Consider the following 19,185-nt stretch of genomic DNA (forward strand, 5'->3'; position numbering starts at 1 on the left):
GACTCGGCAATTTCTTTAATTTGTAAGTATTCTACCGGAGCGTGGACACGCCCACCCTCGGCTCCTTCAAAGACCGGAAATGCCTGTTGTATTTTCCTTTGTTCCTCTCTGGGAATGAATGAGTCTGCGCACTGCCTCTCTGCGTACTGCCTCTCTGCGCACTGCTGACGCACTACGCAGGGCGGGGACTCCGCATAGGGCGGACCTTGAAGCCGACTGCCCTGAGGCCAATCAGCAAACTGGCCTTCGCCAGCCGCTTTTGGCTTCCTTAACTGATTAGCTAGCACTTTACCTGGCTGGTACCCTTTTTTCTCATAATGAGCTGCTTCTTCCTCCCAGTCTGTTTCCTCAGAGGAGGATTCTTCACCTGCTTCAGAGCTACTAAGAGCTGGCTCCCCGAGCCCATCCAGCGATGAGCACAGGCTCCTTTTCCTAGAGACCTCCGCTAATTGATCTTTCTTCTTTTCCCTTTTTCCTCTTTTTTTTCTAATCTCTCTCCAGGTATTCCTACCTAACCTTAACTTTTCCTCGGGTTCAAGACCCTTGGAAAGGCCTGTATACTTATTTTGTGTACCATATTTTCTCTTTGCTCCTACTCTCTCTCCCCCGCTTTACTTCTGATAGATTGTCCTGAATTTCATCTAGAATCCGCCCTGCCTTAACCACTTGATAACATGTGAAAAGGAACAAAAGGGCTCCTAACACCAGAAAAAATTCAAGGCCAAACATATTCCACTTTACTTCTGATAGACTGTCTTGAATTTCCTTAGAAAGTTCAAGATCAGGCTTACCTCGTAAAGCTATACTCACTGGTACTCTCGTTCCCCAGCTGAAAAGTTCTGAATTCATACAGTTGAATCCTTCTTAACAGTCTGCTTTACGGGAACCTTTATTACCGCGACCCGCAGTTCTGGTTCTGGAATGAGGGATCTTCCTTGTACCGGTGATGGTAAACTCTCGTCCCGAGTTTTTTCTCGTCCCGGGTTTCGGCACCAATTGTTATTAGACGCGTTCTCACGACCGGCCAGGAAAGACGCAACAAACCAGAATCTTCTGCGGCAAAACTTTATTGCTTACATCTTCAGGAGCAAGAGTGTAAGAAGCAAGAGAGCAAGAAGCAAGAGAGCAAGAAGCAAGAGAGAGAGAAAACGAAACCCCGTCCCTTTTTAAGGAGAATTCTCCTTCGCCTCGGACGTGTCACTCCTTGATTGGCTGCAGCCCATCGGCCGAGTTGACGTCACGGGGAAAGCAGAGTACAAGTAGTCATAAGATACCCTTGGCACATGCGCAGATTATTTGTTTACCACTTAGAACACAGGATGTCAGCGCCATCTTGTAACGGCGAATGTGGGGGCGGCTCCCAACACCCCACCCCCCAGTCCATTCTTGGTGTTTGGAGCCAGCCTGCAGGTGACATGCAGGATAGGATGTTCCTCTGGAATAACTCAGGGGCCTCTCAGCAGGTAGCAGTGTCTTGGAGGAGAGCAGTGGCTGGTGACAGAACAATAGAGCCATCTAGGTTGGAAGGCTCCACCCTAGGTAATCTTCTTAGTGGCAGCAAGGTCAAAGTCTGGACCAGCCTGCTTCAAGGCTGAGGGGGGCTACAAGGGCTCAGTACCTAGTGTTAGAATCAAAGTGAATTGGGCAAAATCCTTTATCAAGGAGCAGTTGGCATTCATGTGAATCCTGGTTTCTAATCATGTGTGAGCATGGGCATCAGGAAGGGCTCACTACTTTTTGATTACCCGTCCTTCCTCTGTTTCTTTGAAGTCATCTGTTGCTGTGTAGTTGGATTTATATTCCTGGTGCATTCCTTTCCTAGTGGAACATTCTGGATGATGTTCCAGAATGTTTACAGACTGATGCCTTCTTTCAGTTCTAGATGCTGCATGAGGGTGTGGTCAAGTTAGACTTTTCCTTAAGACCTTTTGTCTTCGGCTTGCAGATGGCTAAGCTCTTCTCTTCCTTCCCTGAATGCATTTCCCTGGTGTCTGAACATTCTGTGTTCTCACTTTATTAGATTAATCAGATGCAACCAGTGCCCATTAACTACCACATTTTAAGGTACTTCCCTTCATGAAGGCATTTTCTCCAAGGGCAACTGCCTTCAGAGGTTCTGGAGACTAGGCCTTTACTGCAGGGAATTAGGGGAAAGAATTCCATCCATAATGCCTGGCACTGCCTTCTCCTCTAGTACACACCCTGGAGTAGTCCTGAGTTCCTTAAGGGCAGACCATGTCTGGTTCTTTTACTGTCAACTGCTAGTAAGTATCCATAAAAACACCACGAAGCATTTTACTGTGTACCTGAATTCATTCCAGTAAATGCTACCTGAGGAAGTGTGAAAGCTTCTTCTGCGAGTGACTCTGAATCTTGATCTCTGTCAAAAGCTCCAGCTACCCCTTCTTCCACAGAACTTGCCTAGATACACCCCTCACACACACTCCTCCCAACTTTGTACCTACCCGCCCCCCTCTCTGCACAGACATATCTCCCTGCAAGTCTGATTTGTGCTGCCCATATACTCCTGAGTGTGGTGCTCTCTACTGGAGGTTGTTCAACCTGTCAAAATTCATTGCATGAATAAATTAATAAAATATTATATTTAATTAAAAATAGCTCTTCCCAAGCAAGGACTTAGTTTAGAAAAGTTCGATTTGATGACATTTACCAAATCAGAAATAGTACATTTCATATTGTACATAGAGACTTGCTTTAGAAGTTGACAAAATATGTGCTTTGTAATGTGGACAGTCACACAGGAAGACTCTCCCTGTTTGGAGCTGTTTCCCAGGGGGACTGGTACAATGGCTAACCTCCACGCTGGGTGTTTTCTAAAGGACTCTTGCTTGTTCATCTTCTGGCACTTCTGCTGCTCCAGTCCCAAGCATTTACCTCTTGCCTTCAGTGGCTCAGTCCTCTCTTTTATTTCAATTTTCTTATAGAGAGTTCTATGAGGAAAAGTGAGCTATGGTCCTGTACTGCTAAAGATTTTTCATTACTCTCTGTGCAATTGCATGCTCATTTTTAAAACACTTGAAGTGCTGGTTCAAACTTTTGCTATTTTCAAAATGCTAATGTACTATATTGACTCTTAAGGAACATGCTCCAGGCTCCTGGCAGATTTCCAGATAATATCCTTGAGGGAATGGGGGGCAGGGGAAGGGTGGAGCACCAAGTGCCTTACTAATGAAGAAAAGGAAAGCAGATAGGTTATTTCCAAACTAACGAGCGAAGCAGCAAATTGCCAACCACCTTCCCTGTATCCACTGGAATGAGGGAACCTACTGCCCACAGGAGGCACTTCCATTTAATAACACTGTTTGAGGTAAGATTTGGTAACCTGGAGTTTGTGGACGGATGGCAAGGTGAAAGCTGGGAAGCCTTTTATAGTTGGTGAAGAGAAACCTTGGGGGGGGGGGCGTGTCACTTGTCACTGAGTGGGAACCCAGCTTCCTGTTCTTACAGTTCCTCTGTTTTCTTGTGAGGAAGCTCTTGCTCCAGCTGCTGGTGCTGTGCACGCAGGGTGTAGAAACCTGGGGAGGTGAGGCCCAGCGAGAGGAAGCAGGTGTGTGTGGAGAGGAAGCAGGTGTATGTGGAGAGGAAGCAGGTGTGTGTGGAGAGGAAGCAGGTGTGTGTGGAGAGGAAGCAGGTGTGTGTGGAGAGGAAACAGGTGTGTGTGGAGAGGAAGCAGGTGTGTGTGGAGGGTTCTTTTGAGGTTACATGATTCCTCAATCTTCTTTTCTCAGCTCTCTGGTTGCCATAGTGTGATCTACTTTCTTGTCCACCACAGGCCGTGAGTGCTCTGAAACTGGGAGCCAAAGTCATTCTTCCTCTTTTAAGTCATTTCTGCCACAGGTCACACACTACTGTCAGTTAATCAATATCAGGAGGAATCTGGGACTCATGCTCTGTGAGTGTCCCAGCAGCCTTTCCCTTTGTCTGACACGATTTGACATAGCCTGAGGCTTACATCGCTATGTGCCCTTTTTCTCTTCCCCCACGCCTTCCTCACCCCATGCAAACTGCTCTTCCCACAGCCGAAATTCCGGAAGTCACTGCTCTTTCCACAGTCACCCAGTAACAGTTTGGGGCTCCTACTTTGTGTTGTTACTGGTGGAACACAGGGGAGGCGGCTGTAAATGCTAAAGGTGACAGTTTTATCTCCTCTTTTGGGCTGTACCAAGATGAGAACAGACAATGTGAAGCCCCTAAGTAGTCACAGTGTTTCCGAGGGCCACATGGGCCACAGATAAAAGAGAATTGCTCTAGATCAGTAACCACAGATGCTTGGAGGGTGTTGCTTTAAATAAGGTGGTGTGAGTGGGCCTCAGGACAGGAAAGCAATTGAGTAAAGGCTAACAAGGTGAGGCTCCAGACATCTGACTATGTGGGAGAGACAACCAGAGCAAACACAGGGGTGGTAAGAGGAGGTGGTGCAGACTGGTCCAGGGAGGGGTGTGGAGTTGGGGAGAGGAAAGAACAATGAATTCTGAAATGGGAGGAACAGATGGTGTTGAGCTTAGTGAGGAAGGGAAAGGCTTCCAGTGCCGCTGACAGGCGTTAACTCAGTGTTGAGAAGGGCAGCCCTGACTGGCATACTGAGAAAAGAGGAAGTGAGAAAGTCTGATCTAGCAGCTACTGGGACCAGATGGAATTTAGTCTGGAAGAGATCACCATGATATATCCTTTTCAAACACCCAGGGATACATGAGGAAGATACACAAATTCTGGTATGGAATTACACTGTTTTGGGGGACAGAAACTGAGTAAACACTCGTTAAGTTGTTATATTTCTGTTACCTGGGAGAGACCACCAATGAAGGTCAGATGCATGAGCTAGTGAGAGTCCTGCTTTTACTTTGTCAGGAGGGAGGGGACAGCAGTAAAGTGAATGGGGAAGGGGCTTGACTGTATTCAGTCTCCCTGTGGATCAGCAGAGTATGGCACCGACAAGGGCCCAGAGAGCCATTTGCCTGTTAGCAGGGCACCCATACCTGGAATATTGAGAATGATCCCAGATATTGGCTTAAGACTTATTGGTTTAAAAAAGCAGCAAACTATACATTCTAGTTTCCTTCCGTAGAAATGAATCTGTGTAGTTCTGGTGCCTTGGTGCCCAGAATGTTGTGTGCACCGAATCAGTTGATGTCTTACTCTGAGCTGATGTGTGGTCCCTTTCAGTCACCTTTCTTTCCACAGACTCTTAGGGGAATGATGCTTCCTCTGGCTCTATAAATGTGCTTTCCACCCAAGAATCCTGGTCTACCTGTCCCTTCGAGTAAGTTATGTAGCTTTAAAATCAGGCAAAGTACTGAAGTGCTGGTAATGATAGTTTACTTTTTCCATGAAAATTTCAGAGGAACAATTATGGATACTCTGTTACTGTCCTGCATGATTCTCTCCTTGGTGTCATCTCATGATAGCTCTGCTGCTTTATGTTGATACAGAGACATCAGAACTAAGTCTGCTTCACTTGTCCAGATAAGAGAGCTGACTGTCCTAGGTGCTGGGCAAGGCTTGCCTTTAGCTCCAGAGCAGTCCTGTTACCTATGTACAATTAGGCAGATTGAACCCATAGATGGGGTCCGCTCTAGGATTTTCACTCTAGATTATGATGAGTCCTTTTGGTATGCAGACCCAAGATTCCTTTCTTATTTTCTTTGTAAATCTTGTCACTCTTTGTGTTCACTTTCCCATGCCCTCCATCCTTAAACGATGTCAGTTGTCCTCCACCATTACATGCTGTCCTTCCTGAGTTGCGGACTTATACGTACTTACATTTATCTCTCCCTCACTTCTCTCAGTTGTCTCTGGAATCCCTCCAGCTCTTCTTTCCCCTTTCCCTGTTCTCTGCAGCTTGCATGCCTGCACTCAGTTGGTCGTATTGTTTCACACGCATGGTAATTTGTTTGGCTGGTTTGGACTTCACGGCTTGTCATAGAGACCTGCAGGGTGATCCAGTTTTTTTCTAATGAGATTCCTTCTTCTCTGCTTAAACATCTTTTAGTATATTTGTGTAGATTCCCTTGATGTTCCTCTTAATGTTATTTAGTATTGAGCACTGAGGGTTCCGGAGCAAGGGCTTTGGAGGAGGGTCTGTATGTGATGTGGCAAGTGCTAGATTATGTGAAGAGTTTATGTGCTTGCCTTAAATAAACTTCCCTTTAACTTATATTTTATTTTTAATGACAAATTCTTTGATCTACATTAACTCTTGTCTACTAGAATACATCTTACCTAGACAGAACATGTGGAGGTCGCTAGGGTCAGTCAGGGTGTGGCTATTTGTCTTAATTGATTTGAATAAATAGGACAAAATTACATATTTATTTCCGTAGACATAAGGTTTTGTCAAGTTCTAATGATCCTGGCACTGCAGGATGATGGACTTTCAGCCTTCCGACCCATGGGCTAAATAAACCCCTCTTCTTCGTAGTATCCAGACCCAGGCATTCTGTTGCTGCCATAGGAAGTAGACTAATGTCTAGATACCTCTTCCTTTTCAAGCACTGACTGTGACGGTGCAAGCGTAGGAACGTAAGGGGTGTTAGCAAGCCATAATCACACAGAAGAGAGAAGCCGGAAGCCAGATGTTGGTTAGGCGATTACACTAGATCCGTTTATATGCTTCTCTGATTTGCATTCTGCAGAACTCTGGGATCTTTACATTCAAAGCATTTGCTTCATGGAGTAAGATATATAACATTTATAGTAAATTGATTCATATCGAGTTGTTTGCTTTGATGGAAAAAAATTGAGGGCAATTCCATGTCTCAACTACAGAGTTTACGCGGTTGCTTCAATAAAAGAGGGCAAGGGATCCCCAAAATATGCATTGCCAGCGGTGGGGTAAGAGCACTAGCTGACTGTCTGCAGCTCCCCCAGACCTGCCTGCCTGCATAGTGTTCAGACTTCAACAGTTACAGTCTGTGCCCTTGCATGGGTCACCCACCTGAAAAATGACTAACGCAGCCATATGCACAGAGAAGCATTGTACCCAGCACTTTCAATGACAAGAAACAGAAATCCAGTTCAAATGAACTCAAGAAAAGGGGAAATTTGTTAGACCAAATATATTTATATATGGTTGTTAATAACTGCAATCTTAGACATAGCTTAATCCAGATGTTCAAACTGGATTCAGAAATAATGAATTTATTTCTTTAGTAGCCTGAGTTCACATCTTTCTTCAGCTTGTTGAACACTTATGAAATGAGAATTAACTGGACTGCTCAGCAGTAACGAAGTAGTCCATCCTGGGTTTACTTCTGTAAGCAGGCTAAGTCCTCTATGTGACAGAAAGCCTCCTTAAATATTAGATTTAAACCTGGGGAAAAGGGGGGTCTCTTTCTCACTAGTCCCAATAATACAAATAGCTCTATTTAGACTGCACAAACTATAAGTCAACACCTCAACTCAGCCCTCTGGCCCTTTGTGTGTAGGTAACTGTGCACTGATCAACATTAGTTCAAGACTGTACCAGTGTGTGGGTTTATGTGTGTTCAGACGCGCATGCATGTGTGTGTGTGTGTGTGTGTGTGTGTGTGTGTGTGTGTTATCTATATACATTGTTTGAAAAGGAGAGAGAAAGAGTTGTATAAGCCATACATTGGTCTTTTTCTATAAATCAGCATTAAAAATTATATTGTCAGAACAAATAGGCCATTACTCCCAGTGCTGAGCACAGCAATTTTTGTTTCTCACAGAGGCTGCAAGGGCAGCGTGGGTCCTGCCTGTTATGGCCGCTCAGGCACCATCATGAGTCAGAAATGTCACTGTGATGTTTCTGCAGTCACTAAGGCAGGGAAAACAGAACGCTGGCTTGCATTTATATTTTATGTTCTAGACAGGAGGGGACATCTCATTGGCCAGAATCTGTCACCTCTCTGTCCAAAACAAAGGGGACAATGTAGATGAATGGCTGATATCTGTGTGTCACAGAGCAGGAGTAGCTTAAGCATCAGGAAGGATGACTGTCGCCACTCTGTACAAACCATCACAGCTCCTGGCACCACTGTGCTGTCCTACTTAGCTTGCCATTCTGAAGGTGCTACTTCTCTTCAAACCTTGAACCTCTCCTCATCCAACCAATTTTACATCATCACCCAATGGCTCCCGAGGACTGCTTGGGAGTAAAAACAAAGCATCAAAAGATGACAGAAATCATAGCTAAGTGACTTTGGATTCTATATTAGTTTCTATGGCATTTCAGTAAGTTACTCCACAAATGATGCCATAAAAACGACAGTCCCGTGTTATCCTTGTGATTAGGTCAGGCATGTGGAAAGACCACCAGGCAAGCCTAGATTTTGGCATCTCATCCGTCAGTGTTGCATAGTAGTGGAATAATCACCTGAGACCCCAGTGAAGCTGAAGGTCTGCTTCCATACAGTTTAACCACACTGAGCATGCAACCAATTAGAACGGGCTGCTGGCTGACATGCAGAACAGAGCAGTTCTCAAAGACCAAAGGAATGCTGAAATGCTTTTATTATCTAGCCTTGTACATGTTGCATGCAGTGTTGCTATTGGAGTATGGCTTGGATCACACAATGCCATAATTCAGTATAGCAAGGACTTGGGCAAGGGTTTGAATGCAAGGAAGCAATATTGAAGGATTTATTGGAGGGCTGTGATCATAAAGCAATACCCAGCTAACTTCTGGTAAGGGTATCTTAGTACAGTAAGGAAGTTATATAGGTATGCTAGTTAAAACAATACTCTTAGAAATGGAGACTCTATGCCCTCCAACTTGTGTACCTCTTGGTTTGCAATGTCATAATATTGAGCTGTGTGGGATCTTTAAAAGGTCACTGGGCTACTGTTAAAGTAGGCGAGACCTCTGAAGACTGGATTAGCTACCCTGAAATGAGGTCGCTGTAAAGCAAGGTTACTCTTAGTGTTTTAGCATCTTTGCATGCGCCCACTTCTCCTTCCCTTCTTCTACTGCATTTTAAAGTAGCAAGAGACCTTCACTAGAGGTTCAGAAGATTCTAGAATCATCCTCATGATCCTGTCTGACTTCCAGATGTAAGCCAAAATATACCTCTTCATCACACACTGTCCAGCAGGCATTTTATTACAGAAAATGGAAGTAGATAAGGGTGAGGCTCTGCAAACAGCCATCAAGGTAAAGCAAGCACCGGCACTCACTCATCTATCTCATGCCTCATATCCCACAGTGTCCTTCTAACCACACTAAACAAAAGAGATGCATGTGTTCTCACGTTAAACTTCAACCATCAAAGTATCTAGCAGTCTTTCATCAGAAAGGTGGAACTACGTATAGAGTACTTTTCTGTTCTCTTTAGCAGTGAACTCTAGTTTTTGCCTACAGAATTTGTACTACATCATAGTACTACATCATTGTACTACATCTCAGGAAGTTAACAGTGCATTCCTTTAGTGAAAGCAAATTCAATGTTTCCTAGGTACCTCCTGTGATGGTCTGGGGCTGTATCAGGGATACAGTCATTTCTACCGCAAATCTTTGTCTTTACATGGGACTCAACTTGACAGTCTTTTTCAACGTGTGGGGCATTTCACAAATGTTAACTTTTCCACAGGGAAGCCTTTCATATTTCTATGAAACAAAGTTTCTACAGGGAAGTCTTTTTATCTACAATGGCACCGTGATGGCTTAGTTAAACTGTTGCTAGATGTTTCCACAGAAAGAAGGGAGAGGCTGCCCCAGCAGACTGTGGCTGCAGAGACCCCCTTGGCTGAATAACTAAAAGCATTGATTACCATCCCACTGACATTCAGTTAACCTTAAAAGTGTTCCAGTCACTCGTAGCCTCATAATAAGGGTAACTTAGAAGAGTACATATTTCTGCCTCACAGTGTAAGCTCAGAAGCAAGGATTCATTTTTGATGACAACCTTTCTGGAGGAGAGGAAGACTCTAGCTCACTTTGGAGGTAACTCCCCAGACTTAGAGCTGCAGAGGAACTGGTGGAATTGCAGCTCCTCCAAAGAGTCACCTACTACCTTGTGTTACAAAAGAAGAGATCGCAGCAAGACTGTGTATTGTTATAATAAACGAAAACAAAGTTTATATTCTGTCTGCAACTAAATTTAAGACTATAGCTTCAATGCTGTGTTAACTCCAAATGTATTAGAGGCTTTTAAATTTGCTTCACATACTTTGGGTAATCAAATGGGCCATATATAATCATGGGAAAGACAAATACAGTTTAGGAAGCAAAAAGTATTCTTGTCTCCAAGTTACTCATGACTTAGATGTTTCAGATGTTAACTAAAAATTTTGAAGTATTTTCATCAAGATATTCTTCTAGATAGAAGTCAAATTCACTATTATCTGTTTTCTAACAGAAAAAAATCATGGTATTTATTATAATCCTGGTGTCATAAAGTTATTTTAACTAAAAAGAACTTAAAATATACATTAAAAATGAATATACTATCTAACATTTGTGTTTGCAGTCTCCATGATATTTTCTTGAATATTGCTATCTAATTTCAGAAATTCTTACACTGTCTGGAATCTAGATTAAAATGTTAGAGCTAAATGGGAGCTAATGTTAACATGGAGGTCTTAATAGCATTTTGCACGCCACATTTGTGACCGTTGTTTTCATATTCATATTTATGAAACTTTATGGATTTAACATGAAGCCTAAAAAGTTTCTTGTCTCCTACAGTTTACCTAGTGCTACCTAATACAACCAGGGTCTAGTTTATGTCAAGTGGAAGTAGTTGATTCTTCCAGAACAGCCATGTGAATACTAGAGCCAGCTTGAGTGAAAGACGATTAATGTGAAACATTAAATTGATGCAAAAACAGTTGTGATTTTTTTAATCACATGAATTTTAAATCATTATAATGGAAGCGGAGACACCTCTCTCTTAATCAAAATAGTAACCATTACAATTAACATACGTTTGCCAGCAAGAAATAAATCTGTTTATATTTATACTGTTGATGTAAAAATACAAATCTCACCTCATAGGAGATCAGAGATACTCTATTCTGGAGCTAAATATGAGTCATGATATCAGGGAATATAATTTAGGTCACCCCAAATTCTAGGATCCAATGTGAAGGCAGTGTCACAAAGTTTCAATAGTGAGAAAACAAAGTCACAACTCAGACAGTTTCCAGACACATGGGTGGTAATAAGGTGGGGGCGGGGTGCAGGGGTAACAGCAAAGCATAGACATCTGAGCCTTTTGGACTGCAGATGCTATCCAATGACATTCGAAGCTCTTAGGTTGATACAAACCAGCAGCCAACACAGGGGTGGGAAGGGAATGGCTATTGAGGGGAGCAGAGACAACATAAGATAGATTATATTTAGGCTCTGGACCAGCAACATTCTGACTTCTCCCATCGCTATAGTTCTAGCAAATCAATCAGCCTTTGCAGACACAGTTCATTTCAGGGATTCTTCATGCAAATGATAGGATAATATTCTGACCATCAGTATTCAACAGATTCTTGGAATGCATTTTTGCAACCTGCTGGATGTGGAAACACTTTTCTTACAAAACTTTGTGATGCTTGAAGAATTTTTAGTTGGTTGATGAGAGATCAGGTGACTGTCATAGATGACGCAAAGTTTCGTAGCTTGAGCAAAAACAATTTAATCAGCTTTGGAAGCACTGGCTCCACTATGTGTTGTAGAATGTTGTTATGAAGCAGAATTGGCCCTTTTGGTTGATCAATGCTGGCTGTGGGTAATTTTGTTTTTTGTTTTTTTTTATCATTTTTATAAGCACATTTCTTATACTTAATGGTTTTACCAGTATTCAGACATCTATAGTGAATCAAACCCACAGCAGACACCAAATAGTAACCAAGACCTTAGGGCTTTGGAGCTTCTTGGCCCCACCACTGGGCTATATCACAGTCTGCAGTCCATAGATCCAGAAACAGTTCCTTATTGTAGATAGCAAGAGAGGGTGACAGTTCCAAATGAACACAAAGAACTGCTGCGATGTAGAGCCTTTACCTTAGTTCTTAGGAATCTGGACCCTGTTCAGAGTTAGAGTAAGCTCAGCAGTAAGCCTGGATCAGATGTGATCTTGACCTTCAAAGCCAAACATCTGTTAGAATACTTAGCTACCTTAAAACAGGTATTTTCAGGAATCTTTGCAGGTAATAGCAAACTGTACTTTTGACCTCGTCAACTTTGGCAATGGAAGAATGAACCAATATGTTGCAGACAGCTATCTTGAGGAGATTAAGTGTGGCACAATGTGGCACTAGGTATACCAAACCAAAAACCTTAGAAATAGTGGCCTTGTTCATCTGAGGACATGACTACCAATGCAGACCAACTCATCTCTATGCTTTGCCAGCCTTGATGGTTTGCCAGGTCTACTCATGAATACAGCGTAATTTTGTAACTGAAAGTAATAGCACACTGTCCTTTAGTGGAGTAGGAGCATGTATCTACTGGACTGAAGTTCAGAGAAAGAAGCACATTATCTCTTCTAAGACATTTACTCAGAACTACAGTGGTGTAAGGAAGGGCAGAGAATCAAGATGAGAAGAATCGGTATCAGGAAAAGCATGAGCTGCACTATGCTCTGTATATCCAGATTGAGTGCTTGGCTGGCAACCATGCCCAGAGGTGGAGAGATGTGGAGGCCAGCATTAGCTGTGGGGAGTAGAGAATGTATGTCCTGGAATGAGCCTGTAGTACAGATCATCCAGGTCTGCTTGAAATGGAGACTTCTGTTATTACAGCTACATATTCATGGCCAGGAGATGACAGCGGAGACTCACATTTCCCCCAGAAAAGCCTAGCATGTATATGTGGGGGTGTTCTTATAGGAGCTTTACAAAGACAGTGGTGAAAACCATCATTTATAGCTGTAACCCTTTAACACAGTTCTTCATGGTATGCTGACCCCAATCATAAACTTATTTCGTTGTGCTTCATAACTGTAATTATGATGCTGTTATGAATTGTGTATATATCTGATATGCAGGATATCTGATATGTGACCCCCACGAAAGAGTCAATCCATGTGAGACCCACAGGTTGAGAACTGATATAGAAATTAGAGAGAGCTCCCAGGAGTTGCTCACCTTGGATGCTATGTCTGCTGTTTTATTTCTCCCCCACTGGTTGATTTTGGTCTCACTTTCTACACAGTTGTGTGTTTTGCCATCCTATTTTTATTACCCAGACTGTTTTATTATCTAGACTATTTTATTATCTAAGAACAATATTACATTTTATTTGTCAGAATTGTTTTAACAAATAGTCAAATTACATTAAGCCCTGCGTATGATCATGTAGATGAATTTTTATACATGCTTACATGTGTTTGTAATCCCAGTTCTGGGAATTTAGACAGGGGGATCAAGAATTCATCTATATGACTGGGACATGTAGTTAGACTCTGACCCTCTCTCTCTCTCTCTTCCTCTCTCTCTCTCTCTCAAATATAAATAAACAAATTAATTAAGAAAGTTGGAGAAAACAATTTTAATATTTTTAAGAATGTGCTACAGTATACAATAGATGATAAATAATACTGATTAAAATAAATCATAAGTCAGCTTTTACACCAAATAAAAAGGCAAATGATTGTGTGTGCCTTAACAAGCATGCCTACCTACAAATGCTTTTAAATTATGATTTCATACTTAATGATATCTCAGTTCTAGACAGACACTCTGAACAGCAACTCTTCTTAACTGGAGGATGCAGGCAATTCTCCCTGTAGAAAAACAGCTTAAGGAAGGCAGTTGTTACCTTTTCATCCCGAACCCACTGGTCTGAGCGCTGCTTATGTCTCCTCCTTTCACTTGGCTGTCCTCTTAGTGTCTGGGATCCCAAATTTCCCTTGGCCAGACCAGCCTTGTGCACACAGCACACCCATTCAGGCAGGCACCCTTAGTATAACATAGACCAACCTGATGCTGCTCCGGGGCCCCTATTCTGTTCTCAGCTCCTCTGCCATATCCATCGTGGGATGCCAGAGACTAAGAACCTGGTATCGGGGGCTTCCCCTTGTCCACTACACGCCCTGTGGGGTCAGTGGCTTCACACAGACAGATGCCCACCTGGGGCCGAGTGGAAAGCGTCCAGCAGTCCTCCCATATCTGCCCGCCCAGAGCACTGGAACACTGGCTGGACGCGGGCTCTCTCCCTCCCCACTCTTCCCCTACACCTCCAGCCCCTCATACCATGATCCCCAGGGCCTGCTAGAGGTACAGTAAAGCAGTCTTCCACTTCTCTTCGTCAGCTCAGGCATAAGATGCTGGTGATCTTAGGAACTATGTATAGGTGTATGGAGTGGTGTGAATATGTCTGTGTGTGTGTGTGTGTGTGTGTGTGTGTGTGTATCCATGCGTGTGCATGTGTGTGTCTGCATGTATGTGTGTGTGTGTTTGTGCATGTGTATGTGCATCTGTGTGTGTATGCCTGTGTATATGTGGATTTGTATGTCTGTGTGTATGTATGTATATCTGTGTGTTTATATGTATTTGTATGGCGCATGTGTCCATGTATGTGTCTATGTGTGTGTGTTACAGGGAGCAGAAGAATTCTTGGCACATTAGCTTAATTTCTTTCTCATAAATTCAAACAGATTCTATGATTATTTTTCAGTATCTCCAAACACAAATGTTTGTTTATGCACTTTTTCACAATAAAGATAGAGTTGTTGTAAACTCTAGAAATATCACAGAGGAAGGTGGCCTCCATTCCTCATGTCTGTTGTTCCCAGTACTTGAGAGGAGAAAGCTGGAGAGTTCTGTTGGTTTTGAAGCTGGTCTGGGTGACAGAATGATTCCTTGTATCACTGTTATCCCTGCCCCAGCACATACAGAATAGAGACACACCACAAAAGCAAAATGAAGCTTGCCTTTATTCAGAACAATAACCTGTGGCACAAAGTATTGCACAGTCTCCACATAAACCATTGATGGGGAATTCAGCTTATAATGGTGAATCTGCTCAGTCCTCCATAGCACAGAATTCTCCAGTGCTTGATGCTTTTTCTGTTCCATATCTTCCTTTATGCCTGTGTTGTGTGCATATCTATAACATGCACACTGGTGAAATAATACTCACTTTTCTGACAGTAGTAGAGAAACTAATCTGTCCTGGGAGATGTGCTTACACGGACGCTGTCGTTAACTAATACTTCTCATTATACACACAGTCCGAGGCATTTGCACTACCCAGAGAAGTCATGCTTTGCCTTTGGAAACAACTGCATATAGTGTTATCATATTCTCATGTTGTGTATCTATTTGAGGGTGATTTTTATCTAATATGTTTCTGAGTATTTGATAAAAAAAATCTTCCTCAAAAGGCTTCATTTTTAAAACAAGCAAAAATATTGTAAATTTTGATTGGACATTTTGTAGAATCTGCCAATCTTTTTATGCCATCTGTCTGAATCAATTTCTCTTTGTGTGTGTGTATGTGTGTATGTCTCTGCTCCCCCCCCCACAACCCCCTCTCTCTCGCACATACACACCTCACATACACATAGACAAAGGTGGAGGCTGAAGAGGGAATGCGGATTAGACATGAACAGTCAGGACAGCTTTATGACGGTCAGTCTTGTGGGGATTCAGAGCAGTCTAGAACAAAGGAGACTTGCCCAACCATAGGGTATGTGAGAGAGGAGTCAAAAAGAGGATGAAGATTGGGTTTTCATAACTACTGGTGAGATGTCTGGTGCCATTGTTTATGGTGGGGACATAACATATAATAAGGTAAAAATATTTCTGTAATATTTCGTTCTAGACAAAAAACAACTGTGGTGTTAACGAACACTAAGGAGCTTAATGATGAACTTAGGTAAACTGAACTTGAGAATCACTTAGAAACAGACTAGATGTTTATATGAAACTGGATCTTTACAGACATTTTTCTGTTTTGAATGAAATGTATTTGATGGATTCACACTGTCATTTCTGGGAAAGGATCTGCTAAGTGTCATACTGACAGGCCTCCATCCGCAGCAGGACAAGAACTCGTTGATATTTGTTTTGATGGGTAAAATCTGAAGTTACTTTTTTGAGAAACTTGAATTTGAAGCTGAGTTTTTCAGAAATAGAAATATGAGTAAAATTCAGGTTTGTTTGTAAAAGAGTAAAAACAGTTTCTCCTTGTTTGGGAAGGGAGACACTATTTGATTTCTTCCAGAGAATTCTGTGAAGGGCAAGAAGCAGGGGGGCGTCCAGGAAAGAGGCCCGGCTGAATGCCTCCTCCCTCTCCATGATGTGGGCATGAGGTTCAGTAATGAGTGTGTGAGGCTGCTGCCTGGTGTCAGCCATGAGGAGATGACAAGGAGAGGGAGAACGGTCTGCTGCGATGGCGGGCATGGTACAGTTTCAAAACTCTTGTCCTTGTATTTGATGTTTGTGCTAAGCTACATCTAATATGTGCGGTCCTCCTCTGGATTGCAGTGCTCACCGCAGAGATGGTAAATGTGGCAGCGTTTAACCCTGTGAGTCTCTTTTAACAATTTTATAATCATTGTTATAAGAAAAGGAACTTGCAAGTAAATAAGAATATCGCACATATATAAAGAAATATAAAATTATGTCACTATATACACACAGTATACATATAACACACATGTGACATATATGTATATAAGATGTATGGTTATATGTGCTGCATCGCACACACATGCATAGATGCTGGTGATTAGGAACGGGCTTCTGTGAAGGGTGTTTGCATGGGATCCTTTTCCTCTTACTTACTGCTGTTTGTTCTAAGTCCCCACTGTTAACTGGGACTCCTTGTCCTCTAAAACAAGCACAGCATGCTTGGGTTGTAGACAATACTATATTCCTGTCATCTCAGTCAAGTGCCCAGCTCTTGCCAATGGCAATTAAAATTGAGTTCCTTAAGGAAGGACGGCAGTAGCTCAGATTTCCCTCCTGTGAATCCCACAAACATCTCTGACATTTGCAGACATTTCCCAGGATCATTGATGTGGATAAGATGAAAAAGGTAAGCCCCTCCATAAAGGGAGAATGTCTTATGCTGAGTGATTTGTAACTTAACTATGGTACAACATAGATGTAATAATAATAATAATAATAATAATAATAATAGTAAATAATAATAATGTCAGAGAGAGGGAGAGTATTTCAAAGGAGAGATAGGACATCACAGACCTTGTTGTCCTGTCTGTGGTGCCTGGCTGCTCTCTTAACCGGCGGCCTCTGCTCTCTGAGCCTCTGTTGTCTTTTCTGTAGAATATATAACTGTAGCGCCCACTGAGCAGGACATCTCTAGGAAAGCTAAGATGTGAATGTGTACTGATATTGTCCTTTCACTGTTTGCCTTTATTTCTTCAGGAAATGTAGACAGCAGGATTCTGCTCCTAGTCAGCACTTCTCTAACAGTAACCTGTGGATTTGTTTCTTTAAGCCGAATTGAACAGCCAGTTGTTAGGATCAACCAGTGCTTCAGTAAACCTATCATTTCACCATGTTCCTGACTCTGAACTGGGAAGAGGAGGTACTTTGTAGGGCACCATTCAGCATCTCTAGTTATACAGTTACATTTTCTTGGAAACTTTAAAGCACTGTCACGTCTCATGAGTAGACATGCAGAGATTTGTGAGCTGTGAACACGTATGCCAGTTTTCCAGGAAAGGCCTAGAGTGTTGCTCTGTGTGTGTGTGTGTGTGTGTGTGTGTGTGTGTGTGTGTGTGTGTGTGTGTGTGTGTGTCTTCTTACAGATCTGCCATTGTGCTGCATTGTCAGGTGGATTGAGAACTTCCTCTATTCTGGTTGGGCTTACACTTGAGTTTGCAATGGAAGCCTGAGAACGTCTTGTTGAAATGCTATGGCACAGATAATTACTGTGCAGAATTAAATAAGCTTCCTCCCTCCGTACCCCCAGCTGTTTCTCAGCACTTCATTTCTTCTGATGCTGATAAATTCAGGATAATAATGCTCAGTGGTGGCACTACATGTTGTCCTGAGGTATGTACCACATGGAGAAATGACAAGTGCCTATAGAGGGCAGACACAATAATATAGTTAATCTTTCCTTTTGAAAATGTATTTTAAATATTTTACTTTTATGTGTATGCATGTGCACATACACACATGTCTGTTTGCCTACACACATTATGTGGATGCCCTTGGAGACCAGAAGAGGGTGTCAGATCTACTGGAAATGTAATTACAGGCATTTGTAAGCTGGTGTTAGGGACTGAACTCAGGTCCTCTGGATGCACAGAATGTGCTCCTAACCACTGAACCATCTCTCCAGCCCTTGGTAGTCTGTTCTTTTAAGAATTTTGTGGTTGTGGTAGTCAAAGGACAACTTCTACACAGTAGAAACCTGACACATGGAAAGCATCTTTTGTTGCGCAGGTGAGATTTAAGTTACTGTAATTATAATTGGTGTGTAAGTGGATGCAATTATATTCTGGGTAAATTTGCTTCAGAGGTGCTGTGAATTGCTTTCTAAAAGTATCACTTAGAGAGGGAGAGTATAAGGTAATAGGCGGCTTCAAGTCCGCCTCTAAAATGGAAATTGTGTGGAGAAAATTAGGATATAGACTAAAGAATGATGTTTTCCCCTATTACTAAGGACAAAGGGGCAACAGGAAAAGGATGGGAGACAGGAAAGCACCAGGTAAAAAGTAGCAGAGGTATTGATGATGTGCAGCCTATCCTTCTAAATGAGAGAAGTGATGCCAGCCAAGCAGAAGCAAGGAGAACTCAAAGCAGGGAGTCCAGGATGCAGCCACTTTCAGAGACTGGGGAGACCACTCTCAGGGGGGAGGAGAACAGGAAGAACCATTCACATGTTGCTCACTTGGTTAGGCCCCACTCCACAGCAAGCATCCCATGTGGCCTGTGTGGGAATTACAGCTGCTGTGCTCTGCAGCCTTATTGCTACAGCTAGCAGGAAGAGTGTCTTAGAGTGTCCCCAAAGATGGGCTCTTAGCTAATGATCTGATTTCTTTATTTGATAAATATCTTTCTCCATGATGCCCCATTCACTGGAAGGACAGGGCTCTGTGACTTTACTGGAAAAACAATCCTGGCCCGGTGGGTTTGTCTTCCTCCAGCAACTGGCACCCCAAGAAGCATATTTCTCAGGATCACTAAAGTAACAGAATAGAATCCAGTTCTAATTCCACCATACCACTAGCCTCATCTGTGCTATACACAAAACAAATTAGTTATTTGGAAATGATGTCTACAGCCAAG

At 42.6% G+C, this 19,185-nt stretch overlaps 1 protein-coding gene across 10 annotated transcripts in view; it reads left to right on the top strand.

Moving 5' to 3' along the window:
* The window catches only part of Prkn (parkin RBR E3 ubiquitin protein ligase), a 1,223,012-nt gene that overhangs the window by 263,286 nt on the left and 940,541 nt on the right, over positions 1–19,185 (top strand). The gene's annotated exons all lie outside the window — the stretch shown is intronic.

The sequence above is a fragment of the Mus musculus genome, chromosome 17 (assembly GCF_000001635.26).
Source record: "Mus musculus strain C57BL/6J chromosome 17, GRCm38.p6 C57BL/6J".
Taxonomy (NCBI): domain Eukaryota; kingdom Metazoa; phylum Chordata; class Mammalia; order Rodentia; family Muridae; genus Mus; species Mus musculus.